Genomic DNA, 15858 nt, shown 5'->3' on the forward strand with positions numbered 1-15858 from the left:
CTCAGAAATCTGCCAGGGCTCAGCTGTATTCTGTGTTTGGGCTTCTCACAAGGCTACATCAGGCTATCAACAAAGGGGGTGTGGTCCCATCCGAAAACCCCATGGAAGCAGGACCTGCTCCCTAGCTTATGTAGATCTGGTTCCTCATGGATTGCTGGACAGAGGACACGGAGTCTTCCCTGGCTGTTGGCTGGAGGCTCATCTCACTTCCTGTCATGGGCTTCTCTAATATGGCAAGTGGCTTCATCACGGTATGCCTGTTGAGATGCAATAGTGAGCATTGGCTAGCGGAAGCCACCGTCACCTATGCTCAGCACAGAAAAGGCATCCTGCCACAGAGTCTGTCTCAGACTCCCGGGGAGAGGACTGCAGGAATGTGGAACAAGCACAGGATGGGATCACACGGAGTCTTAGGAGTCTGCCCACTAGAGTTAGGGGTGGGACTCCATCTCAGAGTCTAGTGGGAGCATGTTTTCCTTCTGGTATGTTCTGGGCTGCTAGGAGAGAATATGCAAAAGCACGTGACTTAGTACACCTACTTAGTCTTCCACTATGAACCTTTTTTTGAATACGATGAACTTCAAATTATGGAATTTTTCATAAGTTTGAAATATACAAATGACAAATTTCTGGGCTGGTGAGATGGCTTAGTTAGTAAAGTCACATGCCAACAAGCCCAATGGCCTGAGTTGGGTCCCTGGACCTCACATGGTGGGAAAATCTTAACTCATGCAAACTGTCCTCTCACTTCCACAAACCTCCATGGTAGGGGTCCCCTGCTGCCCCCATAAGTCAATAAAAAATTTTAAAAAATTTAAGTTCCTTTAAAATTTTAAGCTCTAACAAGTAGTTTGCTAGCTAGTTAGTAAGTTAGTTAGTTAGTTAGTTAGTTAGTTAGTTATCTTTGAGATGAGATCTAACTATGTATCTCTTACTGGCCTGAACTCACCATGTAGATCAGGCTGGCCTCAAATTCACAGGGATCCACCTATCTCTGTCTCTCAAGCACTGAGATTCAAGGTGTGTTCCAGAGCTGGTGTTACTTGGGTATTATGAACAGGACTGGGGTCCTTTGGAAGAGCAGAAAGTGCTCTGAATTGCTAAGCCGGCTCACCAGTCCCTAGAATTTAAAATTAAAAAGTCCTATCTGTTGTTCAATAATAATTCTTTCAGCCGTTTCTATAAGCTAGCTCTCAACTTAGGTATCACCCATGCACTATCTCATTATGAACCCCACATCTGGTCTAGGGGGAAAGCATGTTAATCACCTGATAAGATACCAAAGGAATAGATAGAGAGGGTAAACAGCTTTTCAGTGTCTTGCCATCCAACACGCTACGAAACTCCCGCATGTTCCCACGAGTTGCTTGACTTGCTCGGTTGCATCTTCCATCCCAAAGGCTCTGTATCTGGACAGTGTGTTGGGGTTAGAGTAGAATCCACTTCCTTATCTCTCTTCAGATCTGCTGACTCCCTCTGAAGTTGGCCCCAAAGACAAACTTTTGGCCTTGTTTTCTATTCTTGGACAGACTGCAGCCCAGCGTCCCCCTCCCCCATTGGTTCTATCTCAGTTGGATTCAACAGGTCAGGTGGAATGGGAAACATGCATAAGACATCCACAGTGGCCACAGCCATGATTGGGAGTTGAGGTCAGGATAGGTGGAGTGTACCAGGATCTCAGAGCAGAGATGGGAGACGCAGAAGGACGTGGGCATCTTTGACATTCCAGTATTTTACTTCATTGCTAGAAACTAGGTATCTATCTCTCGTGAGATAGTTCCTCCACCCCCAGTTTACCTGAGATGCCGAGTGCACTGTCTGCCTCGCCCACAACTGAGCATTTTAATGTGTGCCTGAAAGAAGGCGAGTGTTTCCCTAATTGATTTCAGAACAAGATAGGTAAAGCAGAGTCACCCTGGTGTGTGTGGTACTCAGTGAGAAGCAGACAGCGGCTCCCCTGTAGTGCTTGTACATGTTTCTCAGTAATCACGGGGAGTCCCCAGTGGCCGGGATTCACTAGTACAGTCAGCTACTGGAGTTTCAGTTTGGCTCAAAGAATACAGCATCTGCCAAGGAAGCTAACACCATCTTCTTTTAAAATGGTGGGGTGAGTTTGTGAGTTTTCCCTGCCAGGGGTCCTATCTGGTCAACTGAGTTGCTTTATGGTCTGGAAAAGGCATTCCCAGTGTCTTTCAGGGACAATTTGAGACTCTGGGTGAATGTCTGTGGTCAGAAGCAGAGTGTGTATTGGGGTCTTGTACCTATCGGACCTTCCAGCAACCCTTGATTCGGCTGTGCGTCCTTCCCTCTGGAAACCTGCTTTCTCCTGGGCTCTAGTTCACCCCATGTCCATTTTCTGATGGTCTTACTGCAGCCTCCTTTCTGTGGGCTTTTAGGCTCCTTCGCTTTTTTCTGGAACTTACAAAGGCTGTCCTAGAACCCAACCCTGATCTTTTTTTCCTCTCTGGGATGACTTGAAGTTCTCATCCAGTCCCCAGTGTTACTCAGTCACATGCCAAAGACTCATTCATATGATGTCTCCAGTCCTGACAGCTTCATGGACTAGAAACTCGTGTTACAAGTATGATATGTTTTGGTATGAAAATAGCTTATTTTCTGTATTTGAAAAGAGTCAGATCACTCCCCAACCACTAAGGTATAACAACAAGATGGGAAAGAATTCTTTAATTCCATCACTGTATGTAAGATTCCATACGTAAGCCGGGTGGGTAGTGGTGGTACCTTTAATCCCAGCACTTGGGAGGCAGAGGCAGGCGAATCTCTGTGAGTTCAAGGCCAGCCTGGTCTACAAGAGCTAGTTCCAGGACAGGCTCCAAAGCTGTAGAGAAATCTGTCTCTAAAACAAAAACAAAACAAATCCCCAAAAGCAAACAAACAGACAAAAACAAACAAACAAAAAATATTCCATATATAGATGGAAGATTGCACTCCTGACTGGTATCTGAGCCTAGATGCCCCAGGCCAGAAATATGGAGTAGGAAGAATTCATTTTGGAATCCTACCTCTTCTAGTGCCAAGGGACTGTGAGGGGAAGAGCACAATGGGGCTGAGAGAGACACTGAGTGACTGTCTTCTCTCTCTGAGCCTCCGGCCAGTCAGGGGAGATGTGCTATAGATCTTGAAAAGATGAGGAGAGAGCTTTTTACTTGTTTTGCTTTGAGGGTCCCAAGAGGCAAATATCTCCCCCTCTAGTCATTATGCCACCCACCTGGGTATCGGGGAAGAGGTGGTGACAGCATACCTGAGTACATTCAGTGGTACAGTCAGACAGCAGCATGGGGAAGGAAGGAGGGGCAGACTGAACACTGGAAAGGTTGTGCCTTCCCTGACTGAAGCATCCCAGACTGAACTAACTCTACGCCCCTGCCCCCACTTTTTCCTAGTGGGCCAGGAATCATGGGACAATTCCAAAATACAGTTACAACTTTGGACTTCTCAGATAATGTTTATCTATAAATTTCTTCAACTGACATAGGTACTACTTTGGCTTCTAACATGTTGCATTTATTAATATGTGTAGCCTAAAAAAATCTTACCATTTTCCTGAAAGGAAAATCCCAGTTCCCCTACCTCGTTCATGGTCACCACCACTCCCTGCAGCCTTAACACTCACTTGGCTTCCTTTCTTCCCCCCAGCAAGCACCTCTCATCCACCAGCAACCTCTACCTGGACCCAGGCAGGATCTTCTGCTTCTCTGCTCCCCACAGCAACTGGTCTCCATGTAAACATCACTCAGGGCACTCCCTGGCTTTCACTCTGGAGGCCGCTTCCGTGTGCTGTGCCATGAGCTATGAAAGACAGATCTCTGGAGCTGGGGTGACTCCGCTGGCAGAGTGCTTGCCTAGGATGCACCAAGTTCTGGGTTCAAACTCTACTACCTCATAAAGCTGGGGATGGTGGTACGTGCCTCTGATCCTAGCACTCGGGAGGTGGGAGCTGGAGGATCAAGGCCATGTGAATTCAAAGCCAGATTGGACCACGTTGAGACCCTCAGAAAACAACAAAACCCCTTCTTTCTACAGACGGTTATCCCCATGATGGACATAGGGCTTGCAGAGTGGGCAAGTCCTATATCTTGGCCCCTTCTTACCTGCTATTCCTGACTGCCTTGTGTGGGACTTGAACCTACGACAGCACGTCCAGAAGCCCTCCCCTGACAGGGATACCTGTGTAAACTAGGTTTTCTTATTCTGGTGAAGATCCTTGTTCAGAGGCCAGAGCTGCAGTTTCCCACCATGGCTTGTGGTGTCATAGCTGATGTGGCCCCTGCTTCCTCCTCCAGCCTCTTCAGTTCCCTCTCCACAACTGGTCCCCTTCCCCACAACATGATGCCCGGCCCCTCTTCTTGCTCTTGCTGTTCTGTTCGGTGGGACTGGAATAAACAGCCTGGCTCCTTCCAGTCACTCAGGACTGGCTGAGATGCCATGGCCTCAGGATGGACTGACCTAAATGGCACTGTTAATCTAACCCTCCTCTGGTACCCTCTATCATATTACCTGTTTTGTTTCCATAGTAACGTTTATCAGCCTCTAAAATCATTTCCTCATCCACTCATCTGTTTGTATTTCATTTCTTCCTCTTTTTCTTCCACAAAATCTCCAAAGTCAGGAAACAGCCTGGCCCACTCTTATTTTCAGAGTCTTGAACAGTGAACGGCACACATTGTTGGAGGGATGCTCGGTTAAAGGATCCGTGGCTCAACTTGCGTATGCTGCTATTGTGCACATCTCTCAGCAAGCCCACAGGCAGCTAGCCGGCAAAGCCAAGTCTTTACAATTTCTCAGAGATGCTATGACGTGCAGCGAGAGACACATAAACAGAAGGATAAATGCCAGGAAATGAAAAGCAATTTGCTGGGCAGTGAACTCTGCACTCCTCATGCCCCCAGAGTTACGCAACACAGCAGATTGATGGTAACACCAAACACCATTAGCGGTAGCTTGTCCAATGTCATGGCTCAGTCTTCCAGCATCTCAGAAGCTAAAAAATAGTTACATTATTATATGCTTGGAATATGAAACCATTAAAGAAAGTTTATTTATCTATTTGTATGTGCATGCATGTTGTGTACACATGTGGACACCATGGCACACGTGAAAGTCAGAACGCAGGTCTCCAGAATCAATCTCAGATCATCAGCTTTGGTGGCAAATATGTTTACCTGTTGAGCCTTCTCACCAGCCTTATAAGAAAATAGCTAGATCAGGGTAGCCTCGAACTCACAGAGATCCGCCTATCTCTGCCTCCTGAGTGCTGGGATTAAAGGCCTGGCACCACCGACTGACGTTATATTTCTTTTCAGTATGTACCCTTGAAGATTTTTTTACAAAAAGAAAATCTCATTTTTATTTAATATTCACAAGCTTATTGAGCCTTATTAATTGAGCAGTACATGATATACCACGGAGAACATTGCTACAGTTCTGAGTGAGTATTTTCCCAGTCTGTGGTACTCTATAGAGATTTAGCACACATAGTTATTTGGATGAAAAACATTATTTTAATATACTTTATATAGTGTCAACAGTAGTGAAATGTTTTCCCCTTTCCTTGTTTATAACGTCTGCATACAAACCGATGGGTAATACGACTTTCGGCATGTGCTTATACCAGTCATTTGAGGTGCTGCTTGTCGGGTCTGGATTTAAAACTAGAAAATGGCAAGTTTTAAAGTGGTTGGTTGCCTGCTTTGACGAAGCACGGAAAAGAAACTCTTTTGGTTATCGTCTTTGTTTCTGGCACCCCAGCTTTTTTTCTTTTCATCTCAGCACCATTCATCTGCATCCTGTTTGTGGTTTGAAAACAATCTGATCACAGAGAATGATATACCTCATACCAAACACTCTTCCCACTTCAGCGTCGGATATTCAAATTTCTAAAAACAGTATTCATTATGTTACCAAACCCACAGGGTAGCCACTTTCACACGATTTCCCTCAACGCGAAACCTCTGAGGAGGAAGCTGCTGGCTGTGCTGGAGTCCCGTCATCCGCTGTTCATGGAACTAGGATGATGAAGAGGTCTATCAGGAGTCACTATCTTCTGATACCTCATTTGCTCCTAATCTTCACGCCCCTGTGGTCTGAGGTTTCTCTTGCAGTTTCTTCTGTTCAGTTTAGGAAAAGCAACAGTGTGGAGGACCAGCTGCATGACATCCTTTGAAATCTGTAACATACTAGCTAGCAAATTCTAAGGTCTGTTAAATGAAGGAGTAACTGTATACTGGAAACTTGCCTGTGTTTTCTTCCTTCACTCCTTTTCCCAATTTCCTCTCCCTCCTTCCTCCTTTCCAATATTATTGTGTAGTGATTTCCTTTGAGATAAAACAGACCCTTCCACCATGCAGGAAAGCTCCTTTATACATAGTAGGAGGTGAAATATTTCATCCCACTAAGCTAAACTCAGGAAGTAAATGACTTTATGGCTTCAGGAAGTCCCTGAAACTGACCAGATTCACTAGGTCCCTCCTTCCCTCCCCAAGCATATGTAAGCAGTAAGACCTGCTGAAAGACACTCTTAGACCAGCCAAGGCACCTAAAAGAGAGAACAGGCCACTGCCTAAAAGACTCTCAGACAACCTGAGCTGTTTAAAAGAGGTTCAGATCAACCACCTAGAAGCAGTGTGCAGCCAAGTTGCAAGGCAGAAGCTCAGACCAACTTCAACCTCTTGAGTTGCCTATAGGTTGAGCAGGAGCTCCATGGATGCATCTTTCTGGAACTGTTTCTCAGGCTGGGTGGACTTCTCAGGGATGCGCCTGCCTTGAGTCAGCCAGGCTATTGCAAGTGACCTTGATAAATACACTCATTTGCGAGTTAGACATGGGCAGGATAACTACATTCTATCGTTTATGGGGGAACAGGTATTTGTTTACTTCCCCTCAGACAGCCACACATGGTTTCTGTCTCCAAGGGGATGAGGTATTTGTCTGAGGTAAAATGGCTAGATTGTGATCAAGCCTAAGCTAAAACTCAACACTTGCTATACCAGGTTCACTATGATTCTCCACTGTCCCTATTATTTAACTTTGGCCATGTAGGTGTGCGGCTACTTTAATATAAAGGTTAGTGTCTTAGTCAGGGCTCTATTGCTGTGAAGAGACACCATGGCCACAGCAACGCTTATAAAAACAAAGCATTTAAGTGGGGCTGGCTTACAGCTGCAGAGATTTCCTCTATTACCCTCATGGCAGGGAGCATGGCAGATTACAGACAGACATGGCAGCTGAGAGTTGTACTTCTGGGTTAGAAGGCAGCAGGAAGAGAGAGACACTGGGATTGGCTTGGGCTTTTGAAAACCCAAAGCCCACCCCCAGTGACACACTTCCTCCAATAAAGCCACACCTATTCCACTGAGGCCACACTTCCTAATTCCGCTCAAGGAGTGCTACTCCATGGTGACAAAGCATTCAAATATATGAGGCTTTGGGGGACATTTTTATTCCAACCACCACAGCAAGTGACAAGCTGACTCTAGGTTAAAAGCCCCCTTGCTCAGTGTGGTTGGTTTTATGAGGCCCTTGCAGTGTCCTGACTGATAACCTGAGCCACTCTTGGCAGGAGGAAGATGAACAAAATGGAGCATTTGGAAGAGGTGCACTCCACTCTCAGCCAAGCAAACATGCAACTTAAGCCCTGGAGTCGGTGCCCAGGAGCTCACAGAGCAGCAGGGAACTCTTGGGGACTTCCATTTTATGTAACAAGATGTGATGCGGCAACTTCTAAGGTCCTCCAGCCATCTGTGATCATGACTGAGGACGGCCTGCCGGTCTTCCTTCCCACTTCACACCAGTGGAACAGTTCATTGCAATAGAGAAGTGTCACGCTCGGGGCATCATACTCGATTTCTTCTCCATGGCTTTGGTAGTCAAATTCCTGTACCCAGACACAGAAGCTGAACGTGAAATCCCACTGTAGGCTTGTCAGTAGAAGAGGTGAACATCTGAGCAGTTACAGAGGCTTTCCCTGCGTGACACTTCTGAGGAGAAGGAGGAGAAAGGTGGTTGGCATCTGAGGAGAGGATCACTGAGCTGAAGGGCATAGGGCGTACCATTAGGTCACTAAACACCAGAGCCAGGCTCTGAACACTTGGAAAGTTTGTCAGGACTTGGTCTCAGGAAGAGAACTCTTTTGACACAGTGTGGTCAACACAGAACACACATGCCACACTTTGACCTCAGAGATGTACTTTTGGTTAACCACAAAAAGTGAGCCCCATTTCCTCCTCAAAGCCCTCCTTCAGCGATCTGTTCAACTGTGACAGGCCTGAGGAGACGGAACAGATGAGGTCAGCTGAGGTGACTGGCTGGCCCAAGGACACCAAGAGACTGTTGACAGTCTACAAGTCATTTCACTTTTTCTTATGCTAATAAGCCACACCATAATAGATTTTTCAGAGGCTCAGATGACGCAGTGTAAATGTCAGACTGCCACTTGGGCGCCTCTTGCATTTTCTTTTATAATATAGACGTGTCGGGAGCAAGTGAGATCTTGAATCCATTAAGCCTCCGAATGCTGCTTGATCTACGGCAGTGATGTATAACTACATGTAATTACAGTGCTCTTTTTGGTAACATACTTTAAGATCATCAAATGAAAGGCATTGGTACTTGATTTATAAAAAATACAGAATACATGATGATTATATGCTTTTTTAACCTTTCAAACATTCTCTCTGTGATTGGCTTTGAAAACTTGTTCTGCTTTGCCTAGGGAAGATATTGGGAAGGATGAAGGACTTCCATTCACCCACAGTTTCTATCTATCTATCTATCTATCTATCTATCTATCTATCTATCTATCTATCTATCTATCTATCATCAATCATCTATCTATATTCAGCCTGTCTTTATATCCATCCAGCTATCTTCTGCCTGCCTGCTCACTATTGGAATGGCTTTGTAAGGTGGTGGACGCTCATGTTTTCATCGCTGTCTTTGTACACTCTACTCGCTGGATGCCAAGCAATACGTAGGGTATCCATACTTAGGGTATCTGGCCTGCCTCAGTGATACAGTTGGGCAGTTCGAAGAAAAAAGAAGAGGCAGATACTGTCTGACCAAAGTCCTTAGAGAGGAGAGGACCGATACCTGTGAATGATCTTTGCGGGTTGCAGGGAAGTGACCGCAGAAAGTCTGAGGTCCAAGTGTGTGAGGAGGGTCTGAGGCACAGCAAGGAGAACACTGTGGGTGGACTGGATGGAGAGGGAAAAGTGGTTGGATGAGAGGAGGTCAGAGAGATGGGCGAGGGGTGTGAGGGCAGATCTAGGTGACGTCATAGGTCTTGCTAAGGACTTGGGTTTTGCTCTGAGTAAGAGAAAGCCACCGGCTGATTAGAGCAGAGATTGTGCTAGTAATACTCTAGTTCCTGTACTGAGACTCTGTGGGTGAGAAGATGGAGGCAGACAGGCCATTCAGAAGGCCGTCAGGGAATGTGATGACTTAGACCAGGCTGGTGGTGGGCAGGGTGACGAAACTCAGATTATGGTCATAGTTGGGGATTTGCTGACAAGTGGGGATAAAGAAAAAATTTTTAAAGAGTCAGAAAATTTCAAAGTTTAGGCCCTAGCAACTGAAAATGGGAACTGCTATTTGCTGAGACAGGAAGATAGGAAGAGGCCAGCATTTGGAGAGAACCCAGAGTCTATTATGGACAGAAGACAGGAAGAGGCCAACATTTGGAGAGAACCCGGAGTCTACTGTGGACCAAAGACGGGAAGAGGCCAGCATTTGGAGAAGACCTAGAGTCTACAGAAGAGATAAACTATTGCCAGTCTGGTTGAAATTAAGTTGAAAACCTGCAGTTCAGATCAAAGTGACCATCTAGAGTCCCCTTGAGTCAAACTACCACACAATGGCCAGGCTCCAAAGGGCACTCCATCCATTTCCACTGCCTGTGACCTCTCTCTGGCCCTAGGAGCCTGCTCCAGCTAACTTCCTACAAGCAACCCAGTCTGGTGGAGACCTGATAGGACAGCCCCCTCTTCCCTACCTGCATCCTGCCTGCTAGCCTTCGCCAGATGGTCTATTCCATGGCTCACCTGTAGGTGCCAACCTGGTGGGCTGAAAACACATAGCAGAAGTCACGGCCAACAGTCTCACTTTGGACATCCAGGTCTTATCAGAAATGCAGAGGCAGTATGTTTCCCTCCAAAATGGCAGTCTCACTGCCCAAAGGAAATGACCTATATGAAATAGAAGACATGGGATTCAAAAGAACAATTACAAAACATCCTCTAAAAGTACAAATAATTTATTTTTTTCCTTTCTTAAATTTATTCTTTTAAAAAGAAAACGAACTATCTTTTTTCATTATACATACCAATCCAAGTCCCCACTCCCTCTTCTCCTCCCATTCCCTCCACACACCCTCCCACCCCATCCCATCCACTCCTCAGAGAGGGTAAGGCACATTGCTCTGGGGAAGGTCCAAGGCCTTCCCCGCTATATCTAGGCTGAGCAAGGTATCCATCCAAAGAGAATAGATTCCCAAAAAGCCAGTACAAGCAGTAGGGATAAATCTCGGTGCCACTGCTGGTGGCCCCTCAGCCTGCCCCAGCCATGCAGCTGTCAACCACATTCAAAGGGACTAGTTTGGTCCTACGCTGGTTCCTTCCCTGTCAGGCTGGAGTTGGTGAGCTCCCATTAGCTCAGAGAGACTGTTTCAGTGGGTGAACCCATCATGGTCTTGACCGCTTTGCTCATATTCTCATTCCTCCCACTCTTCAGCTGGACTTTGGGAGTTAAGTACAAATAATTTAAAGAAGATACAAACAATTGAATGAGCCAATAGAGGACAAGAAAAGACAATTCAAGAAGGGAGTCAGTTCTAGGAAAGGGAATAGAATGCAAAACATACAAACCCACACTGAAGCGACACTAGAGAGTTCCAGTCAGTCAAGTGGACAGCTCAGTGGGAATCCTCACCATAGCACAGACCATGTGAAAGACAGACAGACAATGGAGAGGAATTAAATCATGGGCTTCAACGAAAGAGACTCTTAGAAGAGCACAGCAACATGCAGGATTCTGAGAAACAATAGAAAGACCAAATCTGTGAATTGATGGGCACAGAGGAGAAACAGTCTAAGTCTAAGGCATAGAAAATATGTTCAGTAAAAACCATGGGAGAAAATTTATAAAGTCTGTATCCATGCAGATGCAAGAGGTCTACAGAACGCCAAGCAGACAGGATCAGAAAAGAAACTCTGCACTATTATAATATAGTTAGAAAACTAAAACAAAATATAAAAAAGGTACTGAAAGCTGAGTAGAGGAGGGCCAAGTCACATAGAAGGGTAGGGTCATAAGAAAAACAGCCTGTTATACAGTGGAAACTTCTGAAGTCATGAGCTTGAAAAGATCTTGACTGCCAGTCCAGAATATTCTACCCAGCACAGCTATCTTTTATGTGTAAAGAGGTGTGTAAAGACGAAATAAAAACAAACTAAAGGAATTCATGCTCACCAAGCCAGCCCTACAGAGGATACTGAGAGGAACATTTCAGAATAAAGAGAAGAGTAACCACATCCAGGAGACCACAGGAAAAGAAAAGCAGTATCAAGGCAGTTCATCAAAAGGTATCTAAGAAAACACAGTAATCAAAATGACAAGAATTAATACATATCTAAATTAACTCTAAATATTAATGCTCTCAACATCCCCACTAAAAAGGCATAGAAATAGAACAATAATAGATTGGATTAGAAAACAGGACCCATCTTTTGTTGCTTTCAAGAAACAGACCTTATCATCAAGGATAGATGCCACCTTGGAAGAAAGGAATGGGGAAATGGAATCCAAGCCAATGGAGCTAAGAAGCAAGCAGGTGTAGCCATTTTAATGTCTGACAAAATGGAGTTCAAACCAAAACGAGTCAGAAGAGATGAATGGCTCTAAGGGAGTGAATCATCAAGAGGATCATACAATTCTAAACAAATATGTACCAAACCCAGTTACACCTAATTTCACAAAACAAAACTCTACCAGATCTAAGGCCATAAATTAACCCCAATGCAGAAATTGTGGGGCTCCAATAAACACAGAAGCACTGCAGTTAAGTGGCATCATAATTAGAACTTATGGATGGCTACAGAAAATTCCATTCAAACACTGAAGGATATGCATTCTTTTCCGCAACACATGAAATGTTCTCCAAAACAAATCATAATTTATAACCAAAAGCAAGCCTTCACAGATATCAGATGTTCTATCTGAGCAAATGGAATAAAGCTAGATACCAACAGAAAGGGGAAGCAGGAAGTACACATGGAAAATAACACATTATCGAATGATAATTGGCTCGCTGAAATAATCAAGATGGAAATTTTAAAATCTCCGAAGTGAATGAAATGAAACAACAGCATCCAAAGACTACAAGACACATGAAGATGGTTTAAGAGGAATGTTTAACAACATACAAAAACTATAAGACTCATGAAGATGCATGAAGTTTGAGAGGGATGTTTATAGCAGTTGATACCCACATCAAAATATTCAAGTGATCCCAAATAAATAACCTAATAAGCACTTTAGGCCTTTAGAAAACAGAACTTACAACCTAAAAGTAGTAGATGACAAGAAATAACTAAGATCAAGGTAGAAATTAATGAAATAGAAATGAAAAAATACATAGAATCAATGAAATGAAGTATTGGTTCTTTGAAGAGATAAACAAACTGGCAAACCATTAACCAAATTATCCAAAACAGAGTGAGAGCATCCAAGCTAATAAAATTAGGGGGAAAAAATGGAGGCATTACAAGAGATAGCGATAAAATCTAGAAAGTCATGAGGACGTGCCTTTGACAACCTATACTTCACTGAGATGGGAAATCTATAATGCATGAATTTCCAGACGCTCATGAGCTACTACAATTAAACCAAAATGACAAACGAATTGTTCGCATCACAGGGCACTTGCATTGGTTACTTTCCACTGAGTGTCATTCTCCATCCTACCCCATGCAGAGGAGAGCAGCAGACACTCGGACCCAGACAGACCACGTCCCCGCTGTGTTAATACCATCCACTGAAGAAAGAAGCTTCTAGTAAGAGGATGGAGACTAAACTATGGGTGTAGCAACAAATCCCAAGGATTCGGTGTAACACTGTAGCCGTTAGCAGAATAACAGCAGAAGACTCCGTGGGAGAACCTTAACATGTTTCTGTGGAATAATACCCGCAAATGATCTGAATTAAATTGGGATTATGTCTCTGTACTTGCTAGCTTTATGTCAACTTGACACAAGATAGAGTCATTAGAGAGGAGGCAGTAGGGCATTTTAATTAGTAATCAATAGGGGAGGGCCCAGTCCACGGTGGGTGGGGCCATCCCTGGGCTGGTGGTCCCGTGTTCTATAAGAAAGCAGGCTGAGCAAGCCATGAGGAGCAGCCAGTAAGCAGCACCCCTCCAGGTCCTCTGCATCAGCTCCTGCCTCCAGGTCCTCTGCATCAGCTCCTGCCTCCAGGTCCTCTGCATCAGCTCCTGCCTCCAGGTCCTCTGCATCAGCTCCTGCCTCCATGGCCTCTGCATCAACTCCTGCCTCCATGGCCTCTGCATCAGCTCCTGCCTCCATGGCCTCTGCATCAGCTCCTGCCTCCAGATCCCTGCCCCTGCTTGAGTTCCTGCCCTCACTGCTTTTGATGATGAACTGTTTTATGGAACTGTGAGTGGAATATAGCCTTTCCCAGTTGCTTTTGGTCATGGTGTTCCATCACAACAGTGGTAACCCTGGGGAAAACAGTCTCATATCAAGTCCAGAATTTGAAAGAATCTGAACTGTGGAAAGTACCTTTGCTATCAGTCCCCACCGGTAATCGCCGTATGATTGGATAATGCTCTAACTAAAGTTAAGACCTGGGAAGAATACTTAAAGTGCTAGGGATATCGTGACAGTTGGATAAGTAATGCTGGGTATCATTTATTAAGTTCCTAGCTACGTCATTCTGAGATTTGTGACTGTAGTATTGTGTTTGGGGGTCAGTGGGGTATCTGCCTACTATAGCCACTACTTCTTAAAAGGCAACACACATCCATGCTCTCAGCATGTGCCCACAGGTGCTCATATGTGCCTGCCAACTTAAAAGCTCTTCCCAAAGGAAAAATGTCAGTAAAATCAGAGTCTTGCCTGGCTTCTCTGAAGCACCTGTAGAGTTACCTTACTAAAACTGACAATAAACGGCAGGATATGACTCAATAGCCATCTGCTTTTCATGGAACACACTTCATTCAGCCATGGGGGGTTGTAAAATTTCCCTCCAAAAATTTGAAAAAAAAAATTCTTGCCCTAAAGGCAAGAACGTATGCCAGATGTATCTGGAGAAAAATGAATGACAAAACATTCTCTGAGGAGAAAATCCTCCGATATTAAAAGGAAAGGTACAAAGACCAGGCAAGGGCTTGTGGATAGTGTTTACAGCCATTTGTTATGATTCAAGCCAGAGAGCATTTACATAATGAGATGATCGCTGTTTCAATTCTTTCCTTCAGGGAGAAAACCTCCTCTCCAAGCACAGGGCTTTTTGCCATCGCAAAGGGTTGGACTTTTCCTGAGCTGGCCTGGGAGCCACACCACATGCCAAATCTGCACATATTCCAGCAAGCAGTTTCACTTAAATGCAGGAGAGGGTGGACGCGAGGTCCCACCACCAGCTGAAGAGCTATTGGCACTTGATGGCTGCGGGGAGAAGGGTCAGTTCTCTTTAGTGACCTGATCCTTTTCTGGTATACCGACCACACTCCACGGCTGCCCCCACACCTAGACGTCATAGGCCAACAGGAACTGGACTCGGTGCGTTTAAAGGGAAGGGGAAAGAGAGGAGAGAACAGGAAATTAGGTGGGTGTGCGGGTGGGGTAGATCCGGGAGGATTAAGGGAAAGGGGTAAATATGATCCCATACACTGCATGGAATTCTCAAAGAATTAATGGAAATTATGTAACCAAAGAAAAAATAATCAGTACATGATCGCCTCACCCCCTCATGCACGGTTCCGGTGAAAACGTCCCTGTCTGTAGGAGGCGCTCTCCACACTGGCGCTCATCAGGACCCGCGAAAATTAGCTACTCAGTGCTCTGTTTGAATTTTAGTTTTGTAATAATTTTCATTACTAGCACTGCCTGGGAGACTTGGTGAATTGTATGAAGGACCAGGGATGATTCAAACAGTTGAGCCCAACACTGTGAGCACCCGGCTCTGCTGCACGGGAAACATGTGGCGCGCTGTCTTCTCTGACTCAGTGGGCAGGCGTTAATGAAATCGTGAGCTTGGTGCAATGCCTCGGCCCTCTTCACTCTCCAGAGCGGGGTGATGGCTTTGAATTAGCGTCCGTGGGCAGTGGTGACTAAGCCTGACCCAGTTAGAAATGCTTATTTCATAATTCCCTGAGTTTGGGGGCTTCGCGTTGTGTGATCAGCCAAGGGCTCCTGACTCCTGCATTCACAGACAGAGGGTGACAGTCATGATTATTAAAATGAATAGCCTAAATCTTTGAGTAAAATTAAATGCTTCCTTTACTCATTTCCTTCAGGAAAAAGTTAATCTAAGGGATTATGAAGTGAAATTTGCATGATTTTTACACAGGTAAAAAATACTTTGAAATATTTATTTAGGGATCTATTTATTTACTGGGAAATTTATTTAGGATATAGATTATACATATTTTTAAATAAAAATATTTATTTAAAGAAAAACAGATCTTAAGAGAATAAAGTTTCAAATGAGATAATAACAATAGCAAAATTTTATATTTATTAATTTTGAAGTGAGTGTGGAAAACAGTGACCTTAGTGATGACAGTGTTGTGTGTCTAACATTGTATTAGTGATGACAGTGTTGTGT

This window comes from Microtus ochrogaster, chromosome 16 (assembly GCF_000317375.1).
Source record: "Microtus ochrogaster isolate Prairie Vole_2 chromosome 16, MicOch1.0, whole genome shotgun sequence".
In the NCBI taxonomy this organism is placed as follows: Eukaryota; Metazoa; Chordata; class Mammalia; order Rodentia; family Cricetidae; genus Microtus; species Microtus ochrogaster.